This window comes from Nycticebus coucang, chromosome 8, assembly GCF_027406575.1.
Source record: "Nycticebus coucang isolate mNycCou1 chromosome 8, mNycCou1.pri, whole genome shotgun sequence".
Taxonomy (NCBI): Eukaryota; Metazoa; Chordata; class Mammalia; order Primates; family Lorisidae; genus Nycticebus; species Nycticebus coucang.
Window position 1 is genome coordinate 24,266,842 of NC_069787.1, and position 16,714 is coordinate 24,283,555.

Sequence of the window (16,714 nt, forward strand, 5' to 3'; positions counted from 1 at the left end):
AACACCAGAGCAGGGAACAAATAAGACAACCCAAGTCCTTTTGATCCAGGATGGGGTAGGAGGTTCCATCTCCAGCACTTGGGATTTCTTGTTATTCTTTTCAATGAGAATAAAGACAGCCTGGGTCAATTTCACCCACTTCCCAGCCCCAGCTCCAGCCACAAGTCATCATGCCATAGCTCCCTGCACAGTTCCTCACACATTACTCAAAGGAGCCAGCCAGCAGTAGGGGGAGAAGAGCCTGCTGATCAGCAGATTCAAATCACTGCGCTGCCCAAAAGCAGCACCTTGCAGAGTGCACTCACCAGGAAAGGGCCCCGCACCCATCTCTAAATGCATTGCCTGGGGTCAGCAGGGATGGGGTGGCCCAGAAGTGAACTGGCTCCACAGCCCATTAAACAGTTGCCCTGGCATCCACAGCACTAGCCTACGAATGGGGCTTGAGGCCATTGCCACTTCACTAGGAAATGGCATCTTCCTGGAGGCCAAAACTGGCTTCTCCATCATCCCAGGAGCAGAAGGCTTAAGGGAGGAACAGCCACCTGCACCTGGAGGCACCTGTCATTGCACACTGATCATGATGCCATGTTTAGGGGGCAGGAGAGAAGGGAGGAGTAACAGATGAGGATGATGGGGACAGAAGGCCTGGCTCTGCAGTCATCCTGCTGTGTGTCCCTGGGGAAGGTCTCTTAAACTCTGTAAGTCTGCTTGTTCATCTAGAACACAGGTAACATGGAAATACTCACCCACAGGGTTTTACAAGAATTAAATGAACAGATATGTGAAAAGTGCTTTGCCCAGCATGACTCAGAGTAGGGGCATGATAGATATTGGTAGTAATAATTAATCAGTCCAAGATAAAATTCCTATATATCAATATGTAATATATTAATATTAATGATAATATAACAATAATTATATTGTTTTGCGGGATTTTGTATTTCCTTGTTTTTTTTATTGTTAAATCATAGCTGTGTACATTAGTGCAATCAAGGTGTACAATGTACTGGTTTCATATACAATCTGAAATATTCTCATCAAACTGTTCAATGTAGCCTTCATGGCATTTTCTTAGTTATTGTATGTAGACATTAGTATTCTGCATTTAGTAAGTTTTGCCTGTACCCATTCTAAGATGCACCGTAGGTGGGGCCCCACCCATTACCCTCCCTCACATCCTTCCAAAAGGAGCATATTAGTGTGCATTCCCACCAGCAGTGAAGAAGTGTGGGCTACTCTTTTCTCCACATCCACACCAACATCTCTGGTTTTGGGATTTTGTTATGTGGGCTACTCTTACAGGGGTTAGATGATATCTCAAAGTTGTTTTGATTTGCATTTCTCTGATGACTAAGGATGAACTTTTTTTAAATGTGTTTGTAAATTGTGCATCTGTCTTCTTTAGAGAAGTTTCTCTTCAAGTCCTTTGCCCACCCTCAGATGTGATCACTTCTTGCTAATACGTCTGAGTTCTCTGTGGATTCTGGTTATTAAACCTTTATCAGAGGTATAATCTGCAAATATTTTCTCCCATTCTGAGGGCTGTCTGCTTGCTTTACTTACTATGTTCTTGGCTGTGCAGAAGCTTTTTAGTTTGATCAGGTCCCAGTAGTGTATTTTTGATACTGCTTCAATTGCCTGGGGAGTCCTCCTCATAAAATATTTAGCCAGGCCGACTCCTTCAAGAGTTTTCCCTGCACTTTCTTCAAGTATTTTTAAAGTTTCGTGTCTTAAGTTTAACTCTTTTATCCAGTGAGAGTCTATCTTAGTTAATGGTGAAAGGTGTGGGTCCAGTTTCAATCTTCTATAGGTTGCCAGCCAGTTTAGCCAGCACCATTTGTTAAATAGGGAATCTTTTCCCCACTGCATGTTTTTAATAGGCTTGTCAAAGATCAAATAATGGTAAGTAGCTGGATTCATCTCTTGGTTCTCTGTTGTGTTCCAGACATCTACTTCTCTGTTTTTGTACCAGTACCATGCTATTTTGATCACTATGGATTTATAGTACAGTCTCAGGTCTGGTAGCATGATTCCTCCTGCTTTGTTTTTATTGCTGAGTAATGTTTTGGCTATTTGAGGATTTTTCCGATTCCATATAAAATGAAGTATTATTTTTTCAAGATCTTTAAAATATGACAATGGAGCTTTAATAGGAATTGCATTAAAATTATATATTGCTTTGGGTAGTATAGGCATTTTAACAATGTTGATTCTTCCCAGCCATGAGCATGGTATGTTTTTCCATTTGTTAACATCTTCAGCTATTTCTTTTCTTAAAGTTTCATAGTTCTCTTTGCAGAGATCTTTCACGTCCTTTGTTAGGTATACTCCCAAATATTTCATCTTCTTTGGCACTATTGTGAAAGGCATAGAGTCCTTGAATGTCTTTTTGGCTTGGTTATTGTTGGTATATATAAAGGCTACAGATTTATGGGTGTTGATTTTGTAGCCTGAGACATTGCTGTATTCCTTGATCACTTCTAAAAGTTTTGTAGTAGAATCCCTAGTGTTTTCCAGATGTACGGTCATAGCATATGTGAAGAGTGAAAGTTTGATCTCTTCTGACCCTATGTGGATACCCTTGATCAACTTTTCTTCCCTAATTACAATGGCTAAAACTTCCATTACAATGTTAAAGAGACATTGTGCAACCTTGCCTGGTTCCTGATCTAAGTGGAAATGATTTCAATTTAACTCCTTTCAATATGATATTGGCTGTAGGTTTGCTGTAGATGGCCTCTATTAGTTGAAGAAATGTCCCTTCTATACCAATTTTCTTTTTGGTAGAGACAGACTCTCACCTTACCACCCTCGGGTAGAGTGCCATGATGTCACAGGACTCACAGCAACCTCTAGCTCTTGGGCTTCCATGATTCTCCTGCCTCAGCCTCCCGAGCAGCTGGGACTACAGGGACTACAATGCCCGGCTATTTTTTTGGTTGCAGTTCAGCCGGGGCTGGGTTTGAACCCGCCACCCTCTGTATATAGGGCCAGCGCCCTACTCACTGAGCCACAGGCGCCACCCTATAGCAATTTTCTTAAGTGTTCTGGTCATGAAGGGATGCTGGATATTATCAAAAGCTTTTTCTACATCAATTGAAAGAATCATACGGTCCTTATTTTTTAGTTTGTTTATGTGCTGAATTACATTTATAGATTTACGTATATTCAACCAGCCTTGAGACCACGGGATAAATCCCACTTGGTCATGGTGTATAATTTTTTTTGATGTGTCGTTGTATTCTGTTTGTTAGAATCTTATTGAGTATCTTTGCATCAATATTCATTAATGATATTGGTCTATAATTTTCTTTTCTTGTTGGGTCTTTCCCTGGTTTGGGGATCAAGGTGATGTTTGCTTCATAGAATGTGTTGGGTAATATTCCTTCTTTTTCTATATTTTGGAAGAGGTTTAGTAATATAGGTACTAGTTCTTCTTTAAAGGTTTGGTAGAATTCTGATGTAAAGCCATCTAGTCCTGGGCTTTTCTTTTTAGGGAGATTTTATATAGTTGATGCTATTTCAGAACTTGATATAGGCCTGTTCAACATTTCCACTTCATTCTGGCTAAGTCTTGGTAGGTAGTGTACTTCCAAGTATTGGTCGATTTCTTTCAGATTTTCATATTTCTGAGAGTAGAGCATCTTGTAATATTCATTAAGGACTTTTTGAATTTCTGAGAGGTCTGTTGTTATTTCATTGTTACCATTTCTGACAGATGAAATTAGAGATTTTACTCTTTTTTTCCTAGTTAGGTTGGCCAAAGGTTTATCTATTTTATTGATCTTTCCAAAAAACCAACTTTTGGATTTATTGATCTGTTGTATAATTCTTTTCTTTTTAATTTCATTTAATTTCTGCTCCAATTTTGGTTATTTCTTTTCTTCTGCTGAGTTTAGGGTTGGAGTGTTCTTCCTTCTCCAGTTGCTTGAGATGTCCTATTAAGCTATTAATGTCCTCTCTTTCTGTTTTCTTGAGGAAGGCTTGCAGTGCTATAAATTTCCCTCTTAGGACTGCCTTTGCAGTATTCCAGAGGTTCTGATAATTCATGTCTTCATTGTCATTTTGTTCCAAAAATTTGGTGATTTCCTTTTTAATCTCGTCTATAACCCATCTATCCTTCAGCATAGGTTATTTAGCTTCCATGTTTTTGTATGGGTATGAGGATTCCTGATGTTATTGAGTTCAACTTTTATTGCATGATGGTCTGAGAAGATGCATTTCTTAAATTTGCTGAGGTTAGACTTGTGGCCTAGGATGTGGTTTTGGAGTATGTTCAGTGGGCTGATGAGAAGAATGTGTATTCAGTTTTGTTGGGATGAAATGTTCTGTAGATGTCTGTTAAGTCCAGATGTTGAATGGTTAAGTTTAAATCTAAAATTTCTTTGCTTAGCTTCTTTTTGGAGGATCTATCCAGCACTGCTAAAGGGGTGTTAAAATCTCCAACTACTATAGAACTGGAGCAATCAAGTTGTTCATCTCTGTTAGAGTTTCTCTTATAAATTGAGGTGCATTCTGGTTGGGTGCATAAATATTAATAATTGAGATCTCATCATATTATTACCTTTAACAAATATGAAGTGTCCATCCTTATTCTTCCTTATTTTGGTTGGTTTAAAGCCTATTGCGTCTGCGAATAGGATTGCAACGCCTGCTTTTTTCTGCTTTCCATTTGCCTGGAGTATAGATGACCATCCCTTCACCTTGAGTCTATATTTGTCTTTTAATGTAAGATGTGATTCTTGTATGCAGCAGATATCTGGCTTGAGTTTTTGTATCCAGTCAGCAAACCTGTGCCTCTTTAGAGGACAATTTAAAGCATTCACATTAATTGAGAATATTGATAAGCCCTGCGGGGCAGGTGAGGGTTGCAGGTCTTGGCACAGCTCTTATGGAGGTCCGGGCGGGGGCCAATCACAGTCGTGGCACAGCTGCTGGCGGAGGTGCCCAGGCCGGAGGCCTGCTGCTCCTCTTCCTCCTCTTCCCGGCCAGGTTGAGGCTGTGAGATGGCAGTGGCTGTCGCACTGACAGCCCAGAGGAAGGGGCGGAGCACGTGGCTTGCTTCCTCTCCTCCCCTGGGAGGCTCAGGGGACCCTATCTCGGGCCACTGTGCCTAGGCTTGTGAGTAGCCTGTGGCTGGGGTATGGTGGCACAGCCCACCAGCATGCCTGCAAGGTGGGAAAGTGCGAAGCTGCAGGGAGGAAGGCACCCCACCCCCCGGCGCTCGCAGGGGCCTGAGGGGAGGAGCAAGGGGGCCTGGGAGCCACTCGGGGGCGGCCACTGGGAACAGTTGGCTGAGAGCAGGCAGAGATTTGGTGAGCACAGCGATGGCTCACGTTTTTCCCGTGGGGCGGGGTGGGGAAGGGGAAGCTGTAGGGTTTTTGTATTTTGTTTTTGTTTGTTTTAAAGACAGGGTCTCACTCTGTAGTCCAGCCTAGATGTTAGAGTGCAATGGCACCATCATAACTTACTGCAGCCTCCAACTCCTAGGGTCAAGCAATCCTCTGGCCTCAGCCTCCCAAATAGCTAAGACTACAAGTGTATACCACCACGTGTGGCTAATTTTTCTTCTTAGTTTTCTTTAGAGACAGGGTCTCACTACATTTCCCAAGTTGGTCTCTAACCCCAGACGTCAAGCAATCCTTCCCTACTCGACTTCCCAATATGCTGGAATTACAGGTGTGAGCCACCATGGCAGGCCTAATGTACTTTTATTACAGCACACTTTGAATGAGAGTTACCTGCTAAATGTGTTGCTTAAAATCAAGATAGAACAGAATGAAGCAAAACAATTACACTGAAAATATGCCCAGAGTGAGGCCTCAAATTCTTATTTGAAGTCAAATATCAAGGTCACAACATCAAATATCAAGGTCACAACATCACTCATATAGATTCCCACTGTATCACTCTGCCACACCGTCCAAGTCTGGGGAGGGGACGTAGGGGGAGGAAATATTCCAGGGCCATGCTGGGGCACTCATTGGTATTCAGAAATCAAATTTGGATCACAGATACCAGCAGAGAGTAGACAGAAAACACCCACAGCACCTAATACATAACTGTTGGGAAAATGAGAGTCACCTCACTGAGAACCATTTGGTCCATTGTTCATTGTCTTGATAAACATTTAATTCTTCCTTTCTTTATGGCAGAGACAGTGCAAACTTTTTCAGGAAAAATTAAAAAAAACAGTGGCTCAGAAAACTGTTAATAAAACATGGAAACAAGGACATTCTAGAAATTTATTTTCTCCCCTCTTCTTCCCTGGAGATGCGGTGGGTCAGGGATGATAGCAACAGTCACTTTCCTTCAATCCCTGGCAGATTTACAGATGTCACCTTATGCTTTGATTTATTTCATCTCCTATTTGGTGGTTTTCTCGCTAGTCCCCACTCTCCCCCAAATCCCAGGCAATCATCTGCAAACACGATGAGATTTCACGCTGGGTTGTCGCTAAACTAAGCACAATTCACACGAGACTTGAAAATGTGGAGCCAGAATAAAAACAGGGGAGGGGGCCTGTGAATCACTGCCCACTCGCACAAAATCAATAACGTGGAGGCAGCAACATAGCGTGGAGGGCTGTTCCCCTTTCTGAGCAAGACACGGCAGTTATCGTTTCAGCTAATATCACATGTGAGTGACAACTCAGTAAAACTGAAAAACTTGATAACTTCCAGCCATCACTCAAGGGCTGGGACCATAACTCACCATATTACTGCCCAGAGTTCAACACTCAGCAGTTCTTTCTATAACTGCACCCTTCAGCTACCTCTCTCCTACCCTGCCTTCTGTAACTCTCTTGTTCTATTTCTAAATTACTTTAACGGCTCATGAAGGGATGGCCAATGGTAATTCTGCCTCCGATTCCGACCACAACAGACAACTCATCCAGTCTAGGGCCCCTTGCGTGTTCTCCCTTCCCTCTCTCTTAACCTTGACATTGGCCTACTTAGAAGCAATGCCTATGTTTCCCCAAAGCAAGGTCATAAACTCAAATCCCAATGAGGGCCAGGTAGACAACTTCTGTAAGAGAAGTGAGCCGAGTGAGAATTCCAACTTTGATAAACCTTGCTAGAAACACTTCTTCCTAATTCTCCCCTATACAACAGATCCCAAACTTTTAGCAGCAGCTCTGAGCAGGGAGCTGCTGTCTTTCTGCACTTGTTTCTCATTATCACAGAAACAATTCAATTAAGACTCTTTTCAGGTCTACCAAAGAGCTGGTGATTGGTATGTTCTGCCTAACCTCTAAATCTCAGAAACTGGTAATGTTGCCAGCCCTGACAATTAGGGGAACGAAGATTTGAATAGCAGCCAGTAAATTATCCTGCATTATTGATTTTCACTAAGCACGTGGCACATTGTATTTTCTCAAATCCAGTGGAGATACTTGTTTTCTTAGCTCTCAATCGATGTTTCTTCTGCATCACTCAAAGTGCAGCCATGACTCTGTGCTGCAAGGGGCAAGATGCATTTAACAAAAACATTGAGAGTTTTCAGCAGCCACTTTTGGCTTTTCAAGCTCAATCTTCTGACTCCACCTGGAGAAATTACAAAATAAATTTCCTTCCACTTTTAAATCACCTCCTTTTCTTATTCTTTTAAATATACTCTCTTCCAAAGAGAACAAGCATTGCCTGTGGACTATTTCACTGCCTTGAGGGGAAGAATATAATTTTTCCTTTTTGATTCATTGCATATTGTTAATAACTCTCTCTAGAAATGGCAAAAATTCCTTTGAATTACTAAACCCAGGACAGACATTGAACTCATGTGGAGAAGCCAATCAACCCCAGATGGAGAAGGGATATTGACAAGTGGCATATCCTGGAGTGATGCAAGAAAAATAAGAAATGGCGAGGAAATGGAAAATGGAATAACCTTGCTAACTGCAGCTTTTCTCCTCTACTCTCAACACCATCCACCCAAATTCTCTAGAAAAGGATGATCCTGCTTGAAAACAGATTGATTTGGTCCAAAGTTTCAGAAAGCATTCATTTACCCAGCACTATCTGATGAACTTTTGTCATGAACAAATATTCCCCATTTGTGCTATCCAATATAGTAGCTTCTAGACACGTGACAGTGTTAAGCCTTTAGAATGTAACTAGCAAACAGGAATTTAAATTTTTAGACTAAACTTTACATTTTAAATTTGAACTGCACGTTAAGTTTTATTTCATTTTTAATTCAGATTTAAATGGTCTTCTATGGCTAGTGGCTACCGCGTTGGAGGGCACAGAGCTAGGATAATGAAGAGCCTATACATTTAGGAATTCTCCCACCAAAGTCTCTTTTCAATTACAGAGAAAGCCTCAAGAGAAAGGGGCTAAGAGTAGTTATCAGCAATTACTGATGTATTCAAAACTACTAGCAGTTGTTGACAGTGGAAAACCCACATATCAACTATTACAATGCTATCTTGCTAAATTCTTGGCTCTGGGGCATTGTTACAAGAATGGAAATTGGTGGTGGTTTAGTATGGCCAGCAGGTGCAAGCCATTTTCTCTCTAACTCAGTGAGGAAAAGATTCTTTTACTGAGCTTTGCTCAACTTTGTGTTCTTGCCAGGACCAAAGGATGCTGTAAAGGACTTCTAAGTTCTGTGTCCAGAGGCAGTGCAGGAAGCTGGTGTCTAGCGTCATCTGATGGCAGCATCTGTCTTCCATTGACCAGAAAGCCAGAATTGATTTGGCTACTCTTGATTAAGTAGTCTCCTTGCCCTCCCCACCTCCTCGCTGGACCTCCCTTAAGAAATTTCTAGTTCATTAGCACAGCTGTGATGCCAAAATGAAAGAAGCAGAATCAGCACCACTTACTGCTGCCTCTGCAGCCCCCATTACTTGAGAGGGAAGAGACCAGAGATGAAGAGGATGGGAGTCTGTCAGATCACCCAGCCTTCTGGGCCTCCCTCCATGGCCAGTGGAAAGCCTGGTGATCCCAAATTTGCTCTTCACAGAGGTCCTCTAAGATCAAGGAGACAGAGGATTCCACCATTGTTCAGTCTCCCACCTCCTCCCCACAGTAGAGGCCCAATTCAGGGAGGCCTCCTCCCCAGGTCTGGCCCATGGTCATGGTCAGTGGGCGGGGGTGGTGGTCAATGCAGAACCACTTTTCCAAGGCCAAGCCATGGAGGTCCCTCCAGGGAAACTTTCACAAAGAGCAGAGAAACCCTCGAAGGCTCAAAAGTTGGTCTCTTATCAAGAACACCCAAGGATGATCCCCAGCTTCTGGAAGACAAATCCAACCACCCTGTCTGCTGACACTTTGCCAAAAAGGGCCACTGTCTATATGAAGACCTCTGTGCCTTCTACCACCCAGGCGTCAATGGACCTCCTCTGTGAGACTGTGCCTTCCTTCAGGTTGGAAGGAACCCTCTGTGGCCTAGCAGCCATGTATTGCCCTGTGGCCCTGCAGAGGCTACCGTGAGGCTCTTCCACACAATACCCTCAGTCAATTACATGCCAACCTCATCTATCACCTCCCGCGTTTTGGGTCCAGAGCTGTTTCTTCATTGGTGCACCATGAGCACACTTTCTTCTGATCGCCTCCAGAGACTTGCCTTCAGGATTCCATCTGTGCTCCCTTCAATTGCCTCTTGAATCTCCTTCCCCCTCATCAAATGGCTGCTGAACAGAAAACCTTTTTGGTGCTGGGGGAAAAAAAAAAAGAAAAACTTCCAGTTCATTCAAAGAATAAACAGGTGATCAAAAGTGCCAGTCAATTTTATGCTGAAAATGTTTAGGCTCAGTGCCTATAGCTCAGTGGCTAGGGTGCCAGCCACATACCCCTGAGCTGGTGGGTTTGAACCCAGCCCAGGCCTGCCAAACAACAATGACAACTACAACCAAAAAATATCTGGACATTGTGGTGGGTGCCTGTAGTCCCAGCTACTTGGGAAGCTGAGACAAGACAATCACTTAAGCTCAAGAGTTTGAGGTTGCTGTGAGCTGTGATGCCATAGCACTCTACTGAGGGCGACACAATGAGACTGGCTCAAAAAACAAAAAAAAAGGGCAGCGCCTGTTGCTCAAAGGAGTAGGGCACCGGCCCCATATGCTGGAGGTGGCAGGTTCAAACCCAGCCCTGGCCCAAAACTGCAAAAAACAAAAAGTTTAGCAAAATCAGTTTTCCTCACATTTTCATGCTTAACCATTTTCTTATGTCTGAGTATATAAGTCCTAATTCTCAGTAATTCTCAACCCCCTCTGTAATTGTTCCTTTATCTCTTTTATCCTATGTAATAGTGTTCTTTAAAAATCAACTCATACTTTTAAATCTAAATTTAAGAGACACAAGAGACTTTCCACCACTATATAAAGGAAAACAAACAGGACTAATGGCCTAGTGATATATTTTCTAGCATACGAATATACGAATCATTTTTAAAATATTAAAGGCTCAAAAGTTGGTCTCTTATCAAGAACACCCAAGGATGATCCCCAGCTTCTGGAAGACAAATCCAACCACCTTGTCTGCTGACACTTTGCCAAAAAGGGCCACTGTCTATATGAAGACCTCTGTGCCTTCTACCACCCAGGCGTCAATGGACCTCCTCTGTGAGACTGTGCCTTCCTTCAGGTTGGAAGGAACCCTCTGTGGCCTAGCAGCCATGTATTGCCCTGTGGCCCTGCAGAGGCTACGTGAGGCTCTTCCACACAACACCCTCCACACAATACATGACTAACACCCTCTCACTGACCTCCTGAGCATGGGTGGCTACAGTTTGAACAATATTGTCAATTATCCTTAAATTTAAGGATAATTACTTGAGTTCATTTATGTAGAAACGTCAATTATGCATTTTCTTTTTATGTGAATCTGAGAAAAAAACCTCCCTGCACCACAGCACAGAATTCTGGCTTCTGATCTTTTTCTTCCATTAGAAGCTCTACCTTCCCATTGCCGTTCAGTTCACTGAAGGGCTGTGTCAGCCCAATGCCTTGTTCCGGGCACGAGATGCCCTTCACATCCAGACCACTGACCTCCAGGATGCTAATCGCCTGTCTGTGCAGCCACCCTTCACGAGTCATCATCTCAGATGGCCTCCTTGCCTAATTTTACTACTCTTTCAGAAACAATTAATTGAGATTAGCCTAATAAACCCTCCATATAAAACATGCAATTATCGATTACTGACACTTCCACAGCTCCACCCCTCTGTAAGGAGAGGACTCCAGGGCCCCTTAATCACGTCTCCCTGCCAAACGGTGCAGTGTGGGTGCTGATCTGCCCTGTCTCCCCCACCATTGTCTCACCTAAGCTGTGATGGGCAGTGAGAAGCCAATTCAGAGCAAGGGGGACAAGTCTGGCCTCTAGGGTCACCAAACACAGCCCAGTGTTCTGCAAGGATCTATTTCTGTGTCTGGAGCTGCTGATGCCTTGCGGTAAAAGTCACAGAACAGAGTAGGACCCTATAGCCCCCGGTTTAGAGGACTGATTCATTCAATAAGCATTTTTCTGCATCTGGCAGGCACTTGGAACACCAGAGAGCAAGGCAATGTCCCCTGCCCTCAGAAAGCCAATTCCTAGTTTGGGAGACAAATAATGCATCAGTCATCAAATAAATAAGACATTAAGATTTGATCAAAGCTTTGAAGAAGGTAGGCAGGCAAAAATAAGAGTGTACCTATGATATGAAGGGGTCCCATTGAGTTATGCACCCCTTGAAATGCACCAGTCTATGTGGTGACCACATGTAAGAGGACAACCAAGGAAGGCCTCTCGGGAGGTTGGAACAGGAGAAGGGAGCCACCTGGCCAGAGGAAATAGGGCCCAGGCCTGGGACGAATATAAAGGAGGCCCATGTGCTGACAGGGGACAGGAGAGTCAGGTCAGAGAGTTAGGCAGGACCAGGCTCAGCACACGGTTACAGGCCCTGAGCATGTTAGAAATTAAAGTTTGGGAGATGCCATTGTCTGGTCTAATTTATCTTTTTAAAATAACCTCTGCTGCTGGGAATGTGTTACAGGGCGTAAGACTGGAATCAGAGAAACTGATTTAGGTCAAGCCAATGGCTCTCACCTCTGGCTGCACTTTAGAATCACCCTCGGCATGAAGCCTTTTTCTTGAGACAGCATCTCACTCCATCACCCTAGGTAGTGTTGTGGTGTCATAGCTCACAGCAGCCTCAAACTCTTGGGCTCAAGCTATCCTCTTGCCTCAGCCTCCCAAGCAGCTAGGTCTACAGGTGCCTGCCACCATGCCCAGCTAGTTTTTCTATTTTTAGTAGAGATTTTTCTATTTTTACTCTTGTTCTGGCTGGTCTCCCCTGCACTCAGTCAATCCACCTGCATTGGCCTCCCAGAGGACTAGGATTATAGGCGTGAGCCACTGCACCCAGTGGGGGACAGAGCATTTGAAATATTGTGATGCTGGGCCCTACCTACGTAAACCAATTCAGTTGATGTGGTGATAGGCCCTGGAGTCAGTATATTTAAAAGCTCCCTGGGCAATTCTAAGACTAAGAACACTGGCTAGAGGCTATGCCAGTGTTTTTCTACCTTTTTTTTTTTTATCTCACGGCACACTTGAACCTATAGTGAAGCTTCCGCAGCACACTTAAATTATGTTGATCAAAATAAAGAAGTTAAAAAAAAGAATATGCTTACTTTTCTTTGAACTTCTTTCAAAAATAATCTAAATAATGATCTCTAAAAATTTCCGTGGCACAACTAAGATCCTCTCCCAACACACTGGTTGAAAATGGGCTATGCTATGACATCCTATAGAAAAAGTCTACAATAGTGGTTTCCCCAGGTGGGCTCCCTGAACCAGCACTATCAGCTTCACCTGGGAGCTTGTTAAAGATGTAAATTCTTGGGCCTCACAGTCAGAAACTATGGGGTTGGGGCCCAGCAATGCTTTAACAAGCCTTCCAGGTGATTCTGATGCTACAAATATTTGAGAACCTCTGGGCTAAGAAAGATACCTTTCTAGTTTATGAAAATATTCCAGGGCCGAGATTCCTCGTACTGAGAAGAGTGGCCAGATATGCCAAGAAGAAATGATACTATTACAAAAGATCACAGAATTAAACCACAGTTATAAAGCTGCTCCCTACTTAACAAAGGTAAGACATCAAGGTTTCATCACCAGGATGTGTTGCAAGTAGTGGTAAAGAATTCATGTTAAGTCAGTGATATGTGAGTCTAAGTCCCAGATTTGTAAGATGGAGAATCATCAACACATACCAAGGTCTTGCTTTTTCATACTCACACAAAATGCTTTCCCATATATCACCTAATTTGTGCTCCACAAGGTAGTTATAACCATAAGATTCCCATTTTACAAGTAAGGATAAGTTAAATTAACCTTGAATAAGTTAAACCATCTGAACCTCAGATTCTTGGGCCCTACCCAGCCTACTCAGAAACTCTGAGGTTGGGGTCCAGCAATGTTTTAACAAGCCTTCCAGTAACTTATTCAAGGTCATACAGCCAGAAATTGATTCTGTGACTACTTTAAGCTTCCACCCCACATTTTTGCCATATATGTGATGCCAACCCCATAGCCTCTGGTCAGATTTGTCAGCAGTGAACAAAAGTATTATTTGAAATTACCATTTAACAAATGCTTTAGAGTCCCAAATGTGGCTTGGGACTTGGGAATCCCAAAGTGGCTTCCCGCCAGACCAGTGGGTCATGGCAGATACCCTTGAAGGCAGACCAAGGTGTATGGGGGGAAAGAGACCTGCAGGTGTCCGGGGCTGGAAATGGGAGCAGAGGATACAGAAACCCTCTGCCCAGAGCAGCCTCAAGTCAGGTTCTAACCTACGCCTGGTAGAGCCGTGGTGCTCGGTCCCCACAGGACATTAGAGCCCCCTGCGGAATTTGTAAACTACAATGCCAGAGCCCATCCCACAGGGTCCTAATCTCAATGGTCTGGGGTGCAAGTTAGCCTCAGGGTCTACTAAAATACTAACCGTGTGACTCTACTATGCCACATAGGTGCCAAGAGCAGGATAGCCAGGGAGACAAGCAGCCAGGGAGACAGGCAGGGGCTGTTTTGGAGAACTTCACCATACTCTGGGCACACTTGGAGTCCTTCTGCCCTCGGAACACCGCAGCCTTGGGACCCTGTGGAGTTAGCCAAGCAGGAGTGGGGAACAGGAGAACAACTTCAGTGCTCAGAAGAGAAACTTATAGTGGCAGCAGCGCCAGTTGGGCTGGACCAGGCAGCTCCAGCGCAGAGCGGCAGAGGAGGTGTGCTTTGAGCACCCAGATGAGCTAGCTGCTGGGGCCACCAGAATTAATTGATAGGGCTTTCAGAGGAGGGAGTCCGCAGGTGAGGGTCATTGATATTTGCCTAGCAGTGGTGTTCTGTCGTGCAAAAATACCACCAACACAGCAGAGGCTGTTTCTGCACGTTCCCACCCAATTGCTGGACTCGCTTCATCCTCCATCATCCCCTCATCTCCACCTCTAACCACATGAGAAGAGCTTAAAACTCCCCCTGACTATGAGGCAATCAGTGCCCTAGTGCATGGTCACCAGGGATGGGAAGAGGAGATCCAGACCTCCTGGTGAGAGCTGCCTCCACAAGGAAGTAGCAACAGAAACCGCTCTGAACGTTCCAGCTCCCAATAAAGCTTCCTCCACCTGGGAAACCTATTTTTCTTAATCTTGGGCGGGGGGATTGGTAAGTGGGGGGGGAGTCCTTCAGGAGAGATAGTCATGGTTTTAAAGGTCTTCACTGAGACTGTAAGAACCATGGAAGAAAGCTTGCGACTGCAGAAGCAAGAGAGGTGCTAATGGGAAAGGTTTGGACAGTGTGGTTGCCCTAGAATCGGGTAATAGATGCGGCCTTTCTCATGGCTGCTTATGAGCAGGAGGCTGCGGCCGCGTTTCTACCCGTGATTATGCTCTCATCCCAACCTTGCTACTAAGGGAACGGGAACTTTACTGCAGCACTCACCACCAGTTTTCATTTTATTGCACAAGCGAACTTGTATTCCACCAGGAAGATGAAAGATTTCAGCTTCCGAGGCTGTCAGACATTTCCACTTACACATTTAGTGAGACTCCTAAATCATGGCTAAGGCACAGCTTCCAATCTCTCTCTCCTCATTTTCAGGTTTTCTAATATTTCCCCTGCTCTTTTGGTATCCTGGTGCAAACACGCTAATAGGAACAATTTAATGGAGTCCTGAGGAGGCAGGAGTTGGAGGATTACGTTTCAACACTCAGCTCCTTATCACAGAGAAACACCCTTCCTTAATAAATTCCCTGGACTCCAGACTTACTTCTTTCCCAGCAGAGCCAGCTGCACCTGCACCAGAGTAAGAATTATAAATTTGGTTACTGCGCCTTCTTTAATCTCAGTTCTGGCCAAAACTAGGTTGAGGGCTGGTTAAATGCTCCTCACAAATTAGAAGAGCCCATCCATATGCAAAGATCAAAGAATAATTTTGCTCAATGCTCAGACGTCCAGTCTTAATCAAAGTATAGCCCTCTTCCACCTGTTCTATACAACTATATTACCATCCACTAAGTAACCCCAGCTAAAATTTTGGGAGTTTTCTGAAACTCCTCCATCCTCCTCACCACCTTACCCCCACCATTGATCTAGCCAATAAGCAAATTTCCTTAAAGCTCTCAGTGAAGTTTCTTTGAAACACACCATGTTTTCTCTACACTCCGTGCCTTCCAGCGGTTCATCAACCTGTGGGGGGCAACCCCTTTGTAACAATGAAAATACATCCTGCACATCAGATATTTACATTACTATTCATAACAGTAGCAAAATTACAGTTATGAAGTAGCAATGAAAATAATTTTATGGTTGGGGGTCACCACAACATGAGGAATGGTATTAAAGGGTCGTGGCATTAGGAAGGCCGAGAACCACTGCTATAGGCCATCATCGTCTCCCCACTGCTTCCATTTGCTCAACAAATATTTAAGGAGCTGCTGCCATGTTCCAGGGCCAGGTGCCTGGATCTCAGGCATTCATGTAGTATGCAAATAGTTGAATAACAAATGCCTTAAATGCTATTTAAGTTGGTGGGGGTAACTTTCTTCAGAGGTTCAGCTGTTGCAATATAAAATACTATGTCCTTGGAACACACAGGAGTCCAGCTTCTGGTATGGCCTAGGGAGCTTCTTAGAGAACCCAGGGCTCTTGTACAAAATGCTTAAGAAGAAAGAAAAAGCAGAGCAGCACCTGTGGGTCAGTGGGTAGGGCACTGGCCCCATATACCAAGGGTGGCGGGTTCGAGCCCAGCCCTGACCAAACTGCAACCAAAAAATAGCCAGGCGTTGTGGCAGGCGCCTATAGTCCCAGCTACTTGGGAGGCTGAGGCAAGATAATTGTCTAAGCCCAGGAGTTGGAGGTTGCTATGAGCTGTGACACCACAGCACTCTACTGAGGGCGATAAAATAAGACTCTGTCTCTAAAACAAAAAAGAAGAAAGAAAAAGCAATTGGGGGGGAAGGAAAAGCAGAGAGTGGGAAGGAGGGAGGGAGGTGGGGCCTTGATGCGTGCCACACCTTCTGGGGGCAAGACATGATTGCAAGAGGGACTTTACCTAACAAATGCAATCAGTGTAACCTGGCTTATTGTACCCTCAATGAATCCCCAACAATAAAGAAAAAGAAAAAGCAATGAACTAAGGGTAGTCGAAAGTGAACAAAACAGACATTCTGGGGGGTAGTCAAAACTTGGAGGAAAAGAAAGGCATAAAATCGGTTAGCCGTCTCTAGGGTGCT

The 16,714-nt window shown here is 44.1% G+C and overlaps 1 pseudogene; it reads left to right on the forward strand.

Moving 5' to 3' along the window:
- Positions 1–8,787: 8,787 nt before the first annotated feature.
- Positions 8,788–9,349, forward strand: LOC128592571 (proline-rich protein 3-like; annotated as a pseudogene).
- Positions 9,350–16,714: the final 7,365 nt, after the last annotated feature.